This window comes from Colobus angolensis, unplaced genomic scaffold (assembly GCF_000951035.1).
Source record: "Colobus angolensis palliatus isolate OR3802 unplaced genomic scaffold, Cang.pa_1.0 Scaffold269, whole genome shotgun sequence".
Lineage (NCBI taxonomy): Eukaryota > Metazoa > Chordata > Mammalia > Primates > Cercopithecidae > Colobus > Colobus angolensis.
In genome coordinates, this window is record NW_012115921.1 from 653,299 (window position 1) to 669,177 (window position 15,879).

The window sequence follows — 15,879 nt, forward strand, 5'->3', positions numbered from 1 at the left end:
AACATCCATTTATGATAATAATGCTTAGCAATCTAAGAGTAGAAGGGAATTCTCTTAATCTGATAAAGAATATCTACCCCAAACCTAGAGCAAACTCACATTTAATGGTGAAAACTTAAAAGCTTCTCCTCTGCAATAGGGGACACAGTAGAATGCCTACTATCATCACTTCAACATTGTACTAGGAATCCTAGTGAAGTCAGTAAGACAAGAAAAAGAAATTAAGTCTAAGGGTTGGAAAGGGATAAAAATGAATTATTCACAAACAATATCAATGTGGATTTAGAAACTTTTTAAAAGTACTCGCATACCTTGGACATATTATGGGTTCAATTCCAGACCACTACAATAAAGCAAATATTACAACAAAGTGAGTCACACAGATTTTTTTTTGTTTCCCATTGCATTGCATATAAAAGTTATGTTTGGGCAGGAATGGTGGCTCCCACCTGTAATCCAGGCACTCTGGGAGGCCGAGGTAGGTGGATTGCTTGAGCTCAGGAGTTCAAGTGTAGTTTGGGCAACCTGGCAAAACTGTCTCTACAAAAAATACAAAAATTAGCTGGGCATGGTGGCACATGTCTGTGGTCCCAGCTACTTAGGAGGCTGACTGAGGTAGAAGGATTACTGGAGCCCAATAGGTCAAGGCTGCAGTGAGCTGAGATCATGCCACTGCATGCCAGTCTGGGTGACAGAATGAGACTCTGTCTCAAAAAAAAAAAAAAGTTACATTTACACTACACTATAGTGTATTGTGCAATAGCATCATGTCTAAAAATGTACATTCTTTAATTTAAAAATACTTTATTGCTGAAAATGCTAACAATCATCTGAGTCTTCAGCGAGTTGTAATCCTTTTGCTGGTGAGGGTCTTGCCTCAATATTGATGGCTGCTGACTGCTCAGGGTGGTGGTTGGTTGCTGAAGGCTAGGGTAACTGTGGCAATTTCTGAAAATAAGACAGCAATGAAGTTTGCCACATAATTGACTCTTTATTTCACAAAAGATTTCTCTATAGCGTGCAATGCTGTTTGATGGGATTTTTACCCACAGTAAAACTTCTTTCAATATTGGAGCCAGTCCTCTCAAACACTGCCACTGCTTAATCAGCTAAGTTTACATAATTTTCTAAATCTTTTGTTGTCATTTCAAGTGTTCACAGCATCTTCACCAGGAGTAGATTCCATTTCAAGAAACCACTTTCTTTGTTCATCCATAAGAAGCAGCTTCAAGTTCAATCATAAGATTATAGCAATTCAGTCACATTTGAAGCTCACTTTTAATCCTAGTTCTTTTGCTGTTTCTGCCACATCAGTAATTACTCCCTCCACTGAAGTCTTGAACCTGTCAGTGTCATGCATGAGAGCTGGAATCAACTTCTCCCAAACTCCCATTAATGTTGATATTTTGACCTCCTTCCATTAATCATAAATGTTCTTAATAGCATCTAGAATGGTGAATCCTTTACAGAATATATTCATTGTGCCCAGATCCATCAGAGGAATCACTATGTATGGCAGCTATAGCCTTATGAAATGTATTTCTTAAATAAGACATGGAAGTCACACCTACTCCTTGATCCATGGGCTGCAGAATGAATGCTGTGTTAGCAAGCACGAAAACAACATGAATCTCCCAATACATCTCCACCAGAGAGCTCTTGAGTGACTAGGTGCATTGTCAATCAACAGTAATACTTTGAAAGGAGTCTTTTTTTTTTCTTTTGAGCAGTAGGTCTCAACAGTGGGCTTAAAATATTCAGAAAATCATGCTGTAAACAGATGTGCTGTCATCCCAGCTTTGTTGTTCCATTTATAGAGCACAGGCTGAGTAAATGAGCACTGGCTTCAACTTAACATCACCAGCTGCATTCGTGCCTAACAAGAGAGTCAGCCTGTCCTTCAATGCGTTGAAGCCAGGCACTGATTTCCCCTCTCTAGCCATGAAAGTCCTAGATGGCATCTCCTTCTAAGAGAAGGCTGTTTCATCTACATCAAAAGTCTGCTATTTAGAGTAACCACCTTCATCAATGATCTCAGCTAGATCTGGATCACTTGCTGCAGCTTCTCCATCAGCACTTGCTGCTTCCCCTTGCCCTTTTACACTATGAAGATGGCTTCTTTCCTTAAACCTCATGAACCAATCTCTCCTAGCTTCTGACATTTCTTCTGCAGCTTCCTCACCTCTCTCAGACTTCACAGAGCTGAAGAGAGTTAGGGCCTTGCTCTAGATTAGTCTTTGGTTTAAGGGGATGTTGTGGCTGGTTTGATCTTTTATCTAGACCACTAAAACTTTCTCTATATCAGCAATAAGGCTATTTCACTTTCTTATCATTCAAATGTTCACTAAAGTAGCACTTTTAATTTCCTTCAAGAACTTTTCCTTTGCTTTCCCAACTTGGCTAACTGTTTGGGGCAAGAGGCTTAGTCTTCAGCCTATCTCAGCTTTTGACATGCCTTCCTCACTACACTTAATCATTTCTAGCTTTGAATTTAAAGTGAGAGACTTGCAACTCTTCCTTTCACTTGAACACGCAGAGGCTATTGTAGGATTATAATTCCAATATTGTTTTGTCTCAGGGAATAGGGAGGCCTGAGGAGAGGGGGAGAGATGGGAGAAGGGCCAGTTAGTGGAGTAGTGAGAATATACACAACATTTATTAAATTTGCAAGCTTACATGGGCACGGTTTGTGGTACCCCAAAACAATGACAATAGTAACATCAAAGATAACTGATTACAGATCACCCTAACAGATACAATAATTAAAAAGTGTGAAATACTACAAGAATTACCAAAATGTGACACAGAGACATGAAGTGAACACATGCTGTTGGAAAAATGGCAGTAACAGACTTGCTCAACGCAAGACTGCCACAAACCTTCACTTTGAAAAAAGAAAAAGAAAAAGAATGCAATATCTGGAAAGGGCAGTAAGGCAAAGTACAGTAAAACAAGTTAAGATTGTCCGGATAAAGTCATTACAATTAATATAGCTAACTGTATTGTTGTTCACAAATATTCTACGTGCCTCCCTGCCTTGTTGAACTTAAACATACCTTACATGATTTACTTTGGCTAAGTGGTATGTGTATCTTCTGGGAAGAAGCTTTAGGAGCCAGCTCATGGTTAACCATGTTCTCTGTTTTCTGTACCCCTGAGAATCTTGAAGCATGTGCTGAGGAAAATCCTGTATCAGTCTGGGTCCATGAGTGACTTCAAAGGGCAGGGCTTTCATGTAGATCTGTAGTGGATTTATAGTGTAAGTGAAAGGCAAATACTGTCTAAAGAAGTGAGAGTTTTTGTTTTTTACTATAGCATAACCTAGCTTATCCTGATGGATACACTTGAGGTTTCTGGATGCGAGAAACATCAAATGTATTTCTATAAAGTAACAGCAACAAATATGAAGTTAAAAAAATTTTGCTTTTTGAGGGACAGGATCTTGCTTTGTCACCCAGGCTAGAGTGCTGTGGCATGATCACCACCTACTGCAGTCTCAAACTCCTGGGCTCAAGTGATCCTCCTTCCTCAGCCTCCCGAGCAGCTGGGATTACAGGTGCATGCCACCACACTCAGCTAATTTAAAAAAATTTTGTAGAGACGGGGTCTTACTATGCTGTTGACTAGGCTGGTCTCAAACTCCTGGGCTCAAGTGATCCTTCCACCTTGGCCTCCAAAGTGCTGGAACTACAGGCATGTGCCACTTTACCCAGCTGAAAGTAAAAATTTAAAGGTACTCTTTGTAATAGCATAAAATATAGTGAGTACCTTTGGGACAAATATAATAAAATATGTGAAAGACTTCTACCCAGGAAACAAGACATTAGAGAATTAAAGAAGATCTAAATTAATGACCATAACATATGCCCAGATTCAAAGACTCAGTATTATGAAGATGCCAACATTTCCCACATTGATCTACAGATTAAATGCAATCTCAATAAAAAATATTAGCAGTTTTGTTCATGGAAATTGACAAGCTGATTCTACAATATATGGAAAAGCAAAGAATAAAAAATAGTCAAGACATTCTTAAAAAGAAGAACAAGATGGAAACACTCTTAAGTATTAAGACTTATTATAAAGCTACAACAGTTAACTTTGATATTGGCACATAGGTAAACAAATAGACCAACCTCCTTTCTGTGGGTCCAGAAAGAGACCTACATTTGTAGACTCTTCTTTTTTTTTTTTTTTTTTTTTGAGACAGTCTCACTCTGTCGCCTAGGCTGGAGTGCAGTAGCATGATCTCGGCTCAATGCAAACTCCATCTCCCGGGTTCAAGCGATTTTCCTGCCTCAGTCTTCTGAGTAGCTGGGATTACAGGCACGCACACCACACCCAGTTGGTTTTTGTATTTTTAGTAGAAATGGGATTTCACTATGTTGGCCAGGCTGGTCTTGAACTCCTGACTCCAGGTAATCTGCCTGCCTCAGCCTCCCAAAATGCTGGGATTACAGGCATGAGCCATCGCATCCAGCCTGGACCCTTCATTTTTGAAAAAGGTAGTGCTTCAGAGTAGTGGAGAAAGGACAATCCTTTCAATAAACGGTATTGGGTCCTTTCTTCTTTAAGTTTTTCTTCTCTTTACCTACTGTCTATTTCTTCCAATGTTTTAGCCATTGGATATCCATATTAAAAAAAAAAACTTAAAAATAAAACAACAAAACACCTTATACGTTTAAAAAAATCAATCCAGGTGGATTATGGATTAAAATGTGAAGGGTAGAACAATTAATCCCCTAAAGATAATATAGGAAAATATCTTTAAGACATTTTCTATGGTAAGGAAAGATTTCTTAAATAGGATTCAAAAAACACTAACCATAGAAGAAAAGATGGATTATATCAAAATTTAAAACTTCTGTTCATCAAAATTCACCATTAACAGAGTACAGGCAAACCACAGAGTGAAAGATACCATGATATGTATTACCAACTAGTAGTTATATTCAGAAAATATAAAAAACTATTATAAGCCCAGAAGAAAAGATCTGAAAAACTAAGAAAAATTGGCAAGAAACTTGGACGGGCACTTCATCAGAAAGGATATCCAAGTAGCCAATACACATATGAAAAAACATTCGACATCATTAGTTATCATGGAAATGCAAATTAAAACCACAACAAGATACCACTGGATTCCCACCAGAATGGCTAAAAATAAGAAGATTAATGATAAGTGTTGTCCAGGATGCAGCACAAGAAGAACACTCCTATCATGCTGGTGGGAGTGAAAATTGATACAACCACTCTGGAAAAGAGTTTGACACATGCTACCTGCCAGCAGTTCCTCTCCTATGTATATATGCCCAGCAGAAATGTATGTACACTTGCACAAAAAACTCTCAAAGAATGTTCTTAGCACCATTATTCATAATAACCAAAGACTCTTAATAACCCAAATATCCATCAACAGCAGAAAAAAATAACTTCATAATACATGGTATAGTCACACTATTCAGCAATTAAAATTAATGAACTTCAGCTGTGTGTGGTGGCATACACCTGTAATCCCGGCAATTTGGGAGGCTTGAGGCAAGAGGATTGCCTGAGCTCAGGAATTTGAGACTAGCCTGGGCAACATGGTGAAACCCCATCTCTACAAATACAAAAGTTAGCCAAGCACAGTGGTGTGTGCCTGTAGTCCCAGCTACTTGGGAAACCGAGGTGGGAGGATTACTTGAGAGGCTGCGGTGAGTCAAGATCATGCCACTGCACTCCAGCCTGGACAACAGAGTGAGACCCTGTCTCAAAAATTTGACAAAATAAAATTAATGAATGTCAGCTACATTTTAATAAATGGATGAATTTCACAAAGTTAATGTTGAGCAAAATAATACACACCATATGATTCCATTTGTAATACGTTCAAGAATAGGCCATTAGCTCTCAAAGTGTTGTCCCTGGCCAGCAGCATCAGCATTACCTGGTAACTTGTTAGAAATGAACATTCTCAGGCCGGGTGCGGTGGCTCACGCCTGTAATCCCAGCACTTTGGGAGGCCGAGGCGGGCGGATCATGAGGTCAGGAGTCCGAGACCAGCCTGGCCAACAGTGAAACTCCGTCTCTACTAAAAATACAAAAAAATTAGCCAGGCATGGTGGCGGGCACCTGTAATCCTAGCTACTTCGGAAGCTGAGGCAGGAGAATCACTTGAACTTGGGAGGCAGAGGCTGCAGTGAGCCAAGATCACACCACTGCACGCCCGGGCAACAGTGCGAGAGTCCCTCTCAAAAAAAAAAAAACAAAAGAAAGAAATGAACATTCTCGGGTTCTACGCCAGACCTACTGAAACAGAAACTTTGAGAGTGTGTCCCAGAAATATGTTTTAACAAATCTTCCAGGTCATTCTGTTATACATTTAAGTTTGAAAATCACTGGAAGTTGGGACAGAGATGGTTTGGGGTTTAGGAAAATGGGGAAGTAGAGCTCGAGGGCATGAGAGGGTTGTAGGGTCTCAGTGCTGTTCTGTTGCTTGGCCTGGTTGGGAAGTATTTTCACCCTTTGGTAATTCACCGACCTACAGGTACACTTGGGATTTGTGCACTTCATTGTTTATGTCTTATGTTTCATTTTTAAAATCTAAAATGCTTATTAGAAAGTGCTAGATAATAAAACTGAGGAAATCTTCCAAAAACAAAGCAAAAACAAAAAACACAGATGGAAAAAATGAGTGAACGAAGAGATGCAGAACATATAATATCTCAATAGTAGATGTTCCAGAAAGAGAAACAGAGAAAAAAATGGGAAGGAAAACATCCAAGGGATAATTTAAGAAAAATTCTTAGAACTAAAGCCCATGAATTTCCAAACAAATTGAAAGGGCCCATCAAGTGCCTGTTTCTCCATGTTGGTCAGGCTGGTCTCAAACTCCTGACCTCAGGTGATTCACGTGCCTCAGCCTCCCAAAGTGCTGGGACGCCCCTTCTTAGAAATTCTGAGTTTTCTTTCCCTAGACATGGTCACTATTTCCACCTAGATTCTTTCATAACCCACTCATCAGAGAAATGTAAGAACCGAACAAGTGAAAGTAAGACCTCTACAAGGAAAACTAGAAAACACTGATGAAAGAAATCAAAGAGGATACAAACAAATGGAAAGCTATCTTATGTTCATGGATTGGAAGAACTAATATTGCTAAAAATGACCACACTGCACAAAGCAATCTACAGATTCAATGCAATCCCTATCAAAATATCAATGTCATTTTTCAAAGAAATAGAAAAAAAATCCTAAAATTCATATGGATCCAAAAAAAAAGCCAGAATGGCCAAAATAATCCTAAGCAAAAGGAATGAAGTTGGCAAGCCAGGAACGGTGGCTCACGCTTGTAGCCCTGGCACTTTGGAAGGCCAAGGTGGGCGGATTGCTTGAGCTCAGGAGTTCGAGACCAACCTGGGCAACATGGCAAAACCCCGTCTCTACCAAAAATACAAAAATTAGCCGGGCATGATGGTACATACCTGTAGTCCCAGCTACTTAGGAGGCTGAAGCAGGAGGATCACTCGAGACTGAGAGGCAGAGCAGAGGTTGCAGTGAGTCATGATCACGCCACCACACTCCAGCATGGGCAGCAAAGCCAGACCCTGTCTCAAAAAAAGAAAAAGAATAAAGTTGGAAGCATCATACTACCTGACTTCAAAATATATTACAAGGCTATAAGTAACTGAAACAGCATAGTATTGGTATAAACATAGACATGGACCAATGGAACAGTATAGAGAGCCCAGAAATAAAGCTACATATTCATAACCAACTGATTCTCAACAAAGGCACCAAGAGCACACACTGGGGAAAGGACACCCTCTTTAATAAGTGGTGCTGGAAAAATTGGATATTTATATGCAAAAGAATGAAACTGGGCCCCTATTTCTCATCATATACAAAAATCCATCTTGAGTTCAACATGGATTAAATACTTAAAAGACCTGAAGCTATAAATTACTAGAACAAAACAGGGAAAACACTTCAGAACATTGTTCTAGACAAAGATTTTATGACTCAGAGCTCAAAAGCATAGAGAACTAAAACAAAAATAGACAAATGAGACTATATTAAACTAAAAAGCTTCTACAAAGCAAACAATCAACGGAGGGAAGAGGCAGCTGGCTGAACAGGAGAATGTATTTGCAAATTATTTATCTGACAAGGGAACAATATCCAGAATACTGAGGAACTCAAACAACTCAATGGAAAAATAATCACATTAAAAATGGGCAATGGACACAAGCACAATTCTCAAGAAAAAAAAAACAAAAAAACAAAAACAAATCAAGAAAAGACAAATGGCCAAGTCTGTTAAAAAATACTCAACATCATGTAGCAAACCTGCACGTTCTGCACATGTACCCCAGAACTTAAAGCATAATTTTAAAAAATACTCAACATCACTAGTCATCAGGGAAATGCAAATAAAACCACAACGAGGTATCCTCTTAACACCAGTTAAAATGGTTATTATTAAAAAGACAAAATATACAAATGCAAGTGAGAAATGTGGAGAAAAGGGAACTCATACACTCTAGGTGGGGAATGTAAATTAGTACAACCACTATGGAAAACAGTATGAAGACTTCTCAAAAAACTAAAAATAGAACTACCATGTGATCCAGCAATCCCACTACTGGCTATCTCTGCAAAGCAGACCCTCAGAGATACCAAATCTGCTGGTGCCTTGATCTTGGACTTCCTAGCCTCCAGAACTGTAAAAATAAATGTTTGTAGTTTATGGTATTTTGTTATAGCAGCCCAAGGTGACTAAGACAACTATTTCTAAACACTTAAATCCCCTTTTGTAGGACAAAGATTTGCCAGCACAAGGAGTGTATTAGGTAATCAGTCAGGAAGTGAAGACCCAACCAGAGATACAAAAGGGCTTTGAGCAATGGCAGAATTATTGGACTAAGTGTGTGCTCCCAAGCCGACTATCTTGAGAGGAATATTGCTTTGTATAGGAAGGTAGCATTTGCTACAAAACCAACCTAGTTGTTTCCAGTCAGTCCTCTGCAGAAAAACTACACAACCATGAAGATTGAGGAGCAGCAGTTGTGCAGTGGGTGGTTTAACTTTGTCTAAAAACAAAAACAAAATTGAACACAAAGTCTGAGCTACCTAGTAAGTAGAGATTTGAATGAGCTGAAGTGTTAAGTTCCAAATGTGTCCTATGTCAAAGCAGCCCTGGAATCACATATTTATCTTTATCCCCAGGGCTCAGAGTTTGTGTTGGAAATAGAAGAAAACACCCAGATACATGCTTTACACCTAAAGGCTGTAACTGAGAGAATATAGTGTGGCTCCAGTGGGCTCATAGCTCAGAGGCATGCAGGTCCTTCCCAAGAGAGTCAGTGGTTTCTTGCTCTTCTAGTCGCCCTGCCTGGCCTTGAGTACAGACCTCTGATCACAGCCCTGGTGATTCCCTCCATCTGGTCACCCTGAGTCAAAGCTGGAGGAGGTTGATAAATGGCAGTTCTCAGGCCACAGCTCCTGAGGCCTGGAAAGAAACACATCACGTGAGTCCAGATGACAGAGATGACTGCTCCATGCCAAGCAGTGGCCACGTGGCTCTCTGTACCAGTTAGGGTCTAAGCAGGGTAGCAGAAGCACAGTGAGTGATTCAGAAAAGGGGATTTTTCTAGCCAGGCGTGGTGGTGGGCACCTGTATTCCCAGCTACTCCGTTGGCTGAGGCAGGAGAATTGCTTGAACCCAGGAGGAGGAGGTTACAGTGAGCTGAGATCATGCCACTGCACTCCAGCCTGAGTGACAGAGCAAGGTTCTGTCTCAAAAAAAAAAAAAAAATTCTGTAGTTTTGTACAAGATGAGACTTAGCCTTGGGTACTTCTTGCTGAAACTTTAATGCTTTGTAAATAAAATAGGAAGTTTATTAGAAAAGGGGTTTGTCATAAGGATCATGGGAGCTGGTGAAGAAATCTAGGGGAGACTGTTGCCTCTGTACATAGTGGTAGCCCTGGAGTCTCTGCTCATCAGCAGGGCTGGAGGTTGGGAAGAAAGCTGCATAGAAGTAGGGAAAAGGGAGGACAAACTGGAACCTGTGAGGACAAACTGGAACCTGTAATGACAAATCAGAGCCTGTGCCTGTTTCTGCCTGACCAGAAATAGTCACATGGCCCTGCCCAACTACAAGAGCACAGGGAATATTGTGGGGAAATATATGCATATTCAGTAAGCATAAATGCCTCTCCATCAAATATTAGTTATGTGATAATATAACTGAGGAGGAAATGGAATTCATGCTTGAATGATTCTCTGAAAGGTATCCTTTCCAGCTTTTTTTTTTTTTTTAATCATATGGTATGTTTTATTGCCTGAAGGAGATTTAGAGAGAATGTTTCTTTCCAGCACTCTGGACTTCCCCAAGAACAGGGCTGAGAACAGGAACATCCTTTCAACTTTCTTCTTTAAGGCCAAGCAAACCCTATGGCCCATCCCTAAGAAATGTCTCCTGGAGATAGGGTGCCCAACTCACCCTGATTTGCTCAGGACTTCCCAGGTTTTAGCACTGAATGTCTTGCATCCTGGAGAATGCATTAGTCTCAGTTGGGCACCCTACTAAAAGAATGTGAAATAGATCTAAGGACTTTGGAGTAACTGCAATAATTTGAATCTATTAATTGCTGACATTTTTATAACAACTTTACTGAGAAATCCACATACCATCAGCTGGGGAGGGTGGCTCACACTTGTAATCCCAGCACTTTGGGAGGCTGAGGTGGGTGGATCACTTGAGGTTAGAAGTTCCAGATTAGCCTGGCCAACATGGTGAAATGCTGTCTCTACTAAAAATACGAAAATTAGTTGGGCATGGTGGCGTACACCTGTAATCCCAGTTACTGGGGAGGCTGAGGCATGAGAATCGCTTGAACTCGGGAGGTGGAGGTTGCAGTGAGCTGAGATCGTGCCACTTCACTCCAGCCTGGGCGACAGGGTGAGACTCTGTCTCAAAATAATAATAATGATAATAACAATTTACATATCATAGAATTAACGAATTTAAAGTATACAATTCAATGGTTTTTATTATATTTACAGAGCTGTGCAAACCATCACCTTGGCTGTCTTTGGAACATTTTTATCAACCCAAAAAGAAATCCCATATTTACTGTAGTTACTCTTCATTTGTTTCCCAGCCCAACACAACCCCTATTCTACTTTCTGCCTCTATAGATTTGCCTCTTCTGAATATTTTGTGTAAGTGGAATCATACAATATATGGTCATTTCAAGGGTAATCCATGTTGCAGAATGTATTGGTAGTTTAACTCTTTATCTGGCAGAATAACATCTCATTTTGTTAATCCATTCATCAGTTGATAGACATTTGTGTTTTCCTACCTTTTGACTATTATGAATAATGCTGCTATGAACTTTCATGTACAAGAGTTTGTGTAAACATGTGTTTTCATTTCCTGCAGGCTGATTCCTAGGAGTAGAACTGCTGAATTATAAACTAATTTTTATGTTTAACCTTTTGAGGAACTGCCAGACTGTTTTCAAAGTGGCTGCACTAGTTTACATTTCCACTAACGATGTATGAGAATTCCTATTTCTCCACTTTCTTACCAACACTTACATCTGTCTTTTTGCTTATAGTAATCCTAGTGGGTATCAAGTGGTATCTCATCGTGGCTTTGATTTACATTTCCCTGGTGACTAACAATGTTAAGCATCTTTTCACATGCTTATTGGTCATTTGTACATTTTCTTTGAAGAAATGTCTCTTCAGATTCTTTGCTCATTCTTAAATTGTGTTGACTTCTTATTATTGAGTTCTAAGAGTTCTTTATGTATTTTGGATCCTGGTCCCTTGTCAGATATATGAGTTACACATATTTTATCTCATTCTATGGGTTGTGTTTTCATTTTCTTGAAAGTGTTCCTTGAAACATAAAGTTTTTAAATTTATGGAAGTTCAATTTTGTTTGTTGCTGGTGCTTTTTTTTTTTTTTTTTTGTAGAGCCAACTGATCATAGACAAAGTAAACAAAAAGTGGGGGAAGGACACCCTTTTCAACTAATGGTGGTGGGATAATTGGCTAATCACATATAGAAGAATGAAACTGGATCCTCATATCTCACCTTATACAAAAATCAACTCAAGATGGGTTAAGGACTTAAATCTAAGACATGAAACTATAAAAATTCTAGAAGATAACATTGGAAAAACCCTTCTAGACATTGGCTTAGGCAAGGATTTCATAACCAAGAACCCAAAAGCAAATGTAATAAAAACAAAGATAAATAGCTCAGAGTTAAACTAAAGAGCTTTTGCATGGCAAAAGGAACAGTCAACAGAGTAAACAACCCACAGAGTGGGAGAAAATCTTCACAATCTATATATCTGACAAAGGACTAATATCCAGAATCTACAATGAACTCAAATCACCAAGAAAAAAACAAAAAATCCCATCAAAAAGTGGGCTAAGGACATGAATAGACAATTTTCAAAAGATATACAAATGGCCAACAAACATATGAAAAAAATGCTCAACATCACTAATGATCAGGGAAATGCAAATCCAAACCACAATGTGATACCACCTTACTCCTCCAAGAATGGCCATAATCAACAACAGTAGATGTTGGCATGAATGCAGTGATCAAGGAACACTTCTACATAGCTGGTAGAAATGGAAACAAGTACAACCACTATGGGAAACAGTGTAGAGAGTTCTTAAAAAACTTACTACTAGGTTTCTACCCAGAAGAAGAGAAGTCATTGTATGAAAAAGATACTTGCACGTGTATGTTTATGGCAGTATAATTCGCAATTGCAAAATTGTGGAACCAACTGAAATGTCCATCAATCAATGAGTGGATAAAGAAACTGTGGTATGTATATATGATGGAATGCTACTCAGCCATATAAAGGAATGAATTAATGGCATTTGCAGTGACCTGGATGAGACTGAAGACTATTATTCTAAGTGAAGTAACTCAGGAATGGAAAACCAAACATGGTATGTTCTCACTGATATGTAGGGATTAAGCTATGAGGACACAGAGGCATAGGAATGATACAGTGGACTTTGGAGATTTGGGGGGAAGGAGGGGAGGGATGAAAGATTACAAATAGGGTGTATACTACTCAGGTGATGGGTACACCAAAATCTTACAAATCATCACTAAAGAACTTACTTATGTAACCAAACACCACCTGTACCCCAATAACGTATGGAAAAATAAAACATAAAGAAAAATAAAATAGGACAGGCGCGGTGGCTCAAGCCTGTAATCCCAGCACTTTGGGAGGCCGAGACGGGCGGATCACGAGGTCAGGAGATTGAGACCATCCTGGCTAACACGGTGAAAACCCATCTCTACTAAAAAATACAAAAAACTAGCCGGGCGACGTGGCGGACGCCTGTAGTCCCAGCTACTCGGGAGGCTGAGGCAGGAGAATGGCATAAACCCGGGAGGCGGAGCTTGCAGTGAGCTGAGATCTGGCCACTGCACTCCAGCCTGGGCGGCAGAGCGAGACTCTGTCTCAAAAAAAAAAAAAAAAAAAAAAAAGAAAAAGAAAATAAACATAAATAATTTATAGAAGCCCAATTTTGTTTGTTGCTCAGGCTTTTTTTTTTTTTCTTTTCCTTATAGAGACAGGGTTTCACTATGTTGGCAAGGCTGGTCTCAAACTCCTGGCCTCAAGTGATCCACCCACCCCAGCCTCCCAAAATTCTGGGATTACAGGTATGAGTCATGAGGCCTGGCCTAATTTATTACTTTTTTGTAGAGATGGGGGTCTCACCATATTTCCCAGGCTGGTCTTGAACTCCTGGCCTCAAGTAATCCCACTGCTTTGGCCTCCCAACGTACTGGGATTACAGGTATGAGCCACTGTGCCTAGCTTGTTGCTTGTGCTTTGAATGTCATAGCTAAGAAACCATTGCCTAATCTAAGGTCATAAAGATATACGCCTATATTTTCTTCTAAGAGTTTTATAGCTTTAGCTCTTACATTTAGATCTTCAGTACATTTTGAGTTAATTTTTGTATGTAATGTGAAGTAGGGTCCAACTTTATTCTTTTGCATGCGGATATCCAGTTGTCCTGGCATCATTTGTTGAAAAGACTATTATTTCTCCCATTGAATTGTCTTGGCACCCTTGCCAAAAGTTAATTGACCATAAATGTGAGGATTTATTTATGGGCTCAATTCTATTCCATTGATCTATATGTCTATCCTTATGCCAATACTGCACCATCTTGATTACTGTAGTAAGCTTTGAAATAGGTAAGTACAAGTCTTCCAACTTTGTTCTTTTTCAAGCTTGCTGTGGCTATTCTGGGTCCCTTGAATTTCCATATGAATTTTATGATCAGCTTGTAGAGTATTACCATCTTACCAACGATCCATGAACATGGGATGTCTTTCTATTTATTTAGGTCTTCTTTCATTTCCTTCAATGACGTTTTGTAGTTTTCAGAGCATACATTCTGCACTTTTTTTGTTAAATATTCCTAAGTATTCTATTCATTTTGATGCTATTATAAATGGAGTTTTCTTAATTTTCAGTTTATTGCTACTGCAGTTTTATTTTTGTATATTGATACAAAAATACAACTTATTTTTGTGTATTGATCTTGTATCCTGAAATTTTCTAAGTTTTTTTTTTTTTTTTGAGATGAGGTCTCACTATGTTGCCCAGGCTAGTTGCAAACTCCTGGGTTCATATAATCCTCCCACCTCGGCCCCCCAACTAGCCAGGATTATAAGCATGCGCCACGGCACCCAGCTCTTCTGAGCTTTTTTATTAATTCTAATAGTTTTTTAGTAGATTCCTTAGGATTTTCTATATACAAGATCATGTCATCTGCAAATATAGTTTCACTTCTTCCTTTCTAATCTGGATGACTCTTATTTAATTTTCTTGCCTAATTATTACTGACTTTTTTTTGAGAATCATTTATTTGCTAGGTCTTTTTGTCTTCAGCACACACCAACAATATGGTGCTTACTTTATTTATAAGAAAACTGAGGAACAGAAAGTCACACTACCTGGATGTATGGGTCCTGCAACATTCAGGACCTAGCTGTCTCAGTGTCCCAGATTAATGTCCTCTTTGAAGTTCAACAGCATTATTCTAAATAAAGAACTCCCCAAGAGAATCAACTACAATTGTAAATTCAGTCAATTGAAATTTGTTGCAAACAAAACGAAGCACCAATTTTAATTCAACCTTCAGATTGATTTTTGCTACAAAGTTGTACAAATCTACATGGTCTCAATTATGCTAGAGATTGAGCTTAGTAAATTACACAACCAAGTGAGCCTCAGTGGTAGGCTGAGGTCACACATTTCCAGCTCTCACCAGAGGTACCTTCAAACCCAAAAACTGCATAAAGAGGCACAAGTCCAAGGCCAGAAAGAACAGCTTTTACAAAGATTTGCACACATTCTTGGCTAAATGTTTATATATCGGAAGGCCTGTCCCTAATGTGTTGTTTTTTGTTCTCAGTTTTAACATTAGTGAGAGCAGCAACATTTTGGGGAAGTGAAGCTTAAGCATTCAAAGAGCTGCCAGACCTGTGACAGCCTGTAGGGGTAGGGAAGTTAATACTTGTCCCTAAGGCCAGAGCTTACCAAGGACAAGAAGATCAGGAACCAAGATGGCAAGAAATGTACAGTTTGGTCCAGTGATGCCCTTGGTCCAGCTCTGGAGCAGCCTAGAGCTCTGGCTGAGAAACTCAAGCAAATGAAACTAGGCTCCAGGCAATTAATCCTGCAGTTCTAAGGCTGCTATAACTATCCTGCCTGTTTAGCTCGAGTTAAAGGTCAGACTCTATAATAAACCTCCTTTTGGAAGTTGAGATCACCATGAACCCAGCCTGAGGGCCAAGGCAGAAGTGTTCAGGTAGAACC

At 39.4% G+C, this 15,879-nt stretch overlaps 1 protein-coding gene across 1 annotated transcript in view; it reads right to left on the bottom strand.

The window, feature by feature from the left end:
* Positions 1-15,879, bottom strand: part of SCUBE2 (signal peptide, CUB domain, EGF-like 2) — a 128,946-nt gene that overhangs the window by 104,836 nt on the left and 8,231 nt on the right. The window contains exon 2 of the mRNA XM_011947606.1: positions 7,467-7,589. The gene's annotated coding sequence lies outside the window, so the exon portion shown is untranslated. The remainder of the gene's footprint in view (positions 1-7,466; positions 7,590-15,879) is intronic.